Genomic DNA, 2,596 nt, shown 5'->3' on the forward strand with positions numbered 1-2,596 from the left:
AATACAAAACACTTTTATGAATGGAGATGTAGATCAAAGACACATGAAGCAACATTTTGATATTTGAAGCGAAACCCATTTCAATATTTTGTGAGAACTTAATTTACAAAGAAAAATAGACAGTAATATAAAAACGAAAGCAATAGAGAAAAAGTAAAAATATTATGTGAGTATTAGAGAGAACATTGTCGCAAAAGTTGTCAGATTAACTTATATGAAAGATTTTGATCACCGAAATTCCAATTCCTACTTAATTCTTAGTTCAATTAGGTCATGGAAGGAAATTCCTCTAACGAACAAAACATGACCCAATCGACTAACAGTGTTAAATAAAATAATTCTGACCGTTGGATGTGACATGATTGAACTAAGAACAAACAAAATTGGAACTGGGACTTTCGCGATCGAAATCTTTGGTATAAGTCAATCGGACAAACTATCTCTTCATAAACCTAGTCAACATGGAAGGACATTCCTCCGACGACAAAAACAGACCTAACCGACTAACAATATCAAATAAAAATATTCTGACCGTTAGATATGACCTAATTGAACAAAGAACGAATTAGGAGCAGAAATTTCGACGATCAGACTCTTTCATATAAGTCAATCGGACAAACTATCATTTCATAAACCTAATCAACGTGGAAGGACATTCTTCATATTGCCAAAACATGACCTAACCAACTAATGGTATCAAATAAAATAATTTTGACCGTTGGATATGACCTAATTGAACTACGAACAAAGTAAAAACTAGAATTTCGACGATCAGAATCTTTAATACAAGTATATTCGACAAATTATCCCTTTGAAAACCTAGTCAACATGGAAAAACATTCTTCCGACTACCACAACGGACCCAACTAACTAACTGTGTCGAATAAAACAACTTTGACCATTGGATATGACCTAATTGAACTAAGAACGAAGTATGAACTGCAATTTCGGCAATAAAAATCTTCGGTACAGGTCTATCTGACAAATTATCTCTTTGGAAACCTAGTTAACATGAAAGGACATTCTTCCGACTACCAAAACAAATTCAACTGACTAATGGTATCAAATAAAACAATTTCGATCGTTAGATGTGACATGATTGAACTAAGAACGAAGTAAGAATCTGGAATTTCGACAATCAGAATCTTTGGTATAAGTCAATCCGTCAAACTATCCATCCAAAAACCTAGTCAACATGGAAGGACTTTCCTATGACGACCAAAATGGATATAACCGACAATCGGTATCAAATAAAATAATTCCGACCGTTGGATATGACCTAATTGAACTAAGACCAAAGTAGGAATTAGAATTTAGACGATCGAAATTTTCGGTATAAGTCAATTCGACACACTATCCTTTTAGAAATCTAGTCAACATGATCGAAATTGATATAAATTTTTGATATCACATGTATAATTGCAAACATTTAATGATAGAGATATGGAGCATTCTTGTATGGACACAAACATAAATGAATAATGTTTAGTTACACATGTACATAAAAAAGCTTTTTCTCAAAATACTAAATCATTTTATTATCAATTTATTTTTCATTACTAAAAAAAATCTTTTAATGTGTATGTGTCGAAACACTATTAGTAATTTATGTTTATGACCATAGGAGACATTCCCCTTAATTTATTTAGAGACCTGTCATGAAGTGAGTGTTAATTATGCATTAATTCTTCACAATTTACATCTCGTTATAGAATTATAAATCCTTTAAATGCATTTATTTTGAGTAAAAAAATTTGGTACTGTTGGTGTAAATTGGATTTATTTTTTATATGGTCGTCGGTTCGATACTTGTGTTTGGCCAAAGTTTTTTTTTTTTTAAACTGCTTCTTCAACCTCCAGACGGGTCAAAACGACCTAGTTGAAAACCCACACGGCCCAGAAGTGAAAAACCATAACTTTAAGCCATTTTAACACCGAAAACTCAATTCAAACCTAGAATCATGAACCAAATAACATTTCTTTAAACACTCGAACTAGGCGTGAAAGATTTATCCGGCACAGAGAAGGTGAATTCTGGCAAGGTGGTCCCCGACAATGTTGCTCCGATTGTGAAACAAACATAGGGGTTTTATTGTAGATATCACAAGGAAGGAGATGGTGGGATTAGTTTTCCAAACGGTGGCTCACAGTGGCTGGAAAGTAAGAGAGAATGTGGTGGTTGGGGTTTTTGAAACCTCGCCAATCTAGAAACAAAAGAGTGGCTTTGGAAGAGGAAAACGAGAAGGTTTTAATGGTGGTGGTGGGGTTGACAAAGGAGGTTGGGTGGAGGAGCAACGACCGCTGGAAGTTGGTGCTACAATGGTGCAGGGGCGTAGCCCTTCATATGGGAGGGGTAGCCTTGGCTACCCCAAAAAAAATATTTTTCTTGAATTAGTCGGTATGTATTTATATCCGGCTACCCCAAATAATAAATATTAAGCTACCCCAAACAAGTTTAGTTGCAAAAGTTAGCATAAATAATAAAGTAAAAAAAACTACTACAAAATTGATAGATTTATTTGTATTGGTTTGATACTTTCGGTCTCAATAACAACAATAGATAAACCTTTTTCAACAATAAAAATTATCAAGACAA

Source organism: Medicago sativa, chromosome 3 (assembly GCF_051527215.1).
Source record: "Medicago sativa cultivar Bolivia chromosome 3, Bolivia_mono, whole genome shotgun sequence".
In the NCBI taxonomy this organism is placed as follows: Eukaryota; Viridiplantae; Streptophyta; class Magnoliopsida; order Fabales; family Fabaceae; genus Medicago; species Medicago sativa.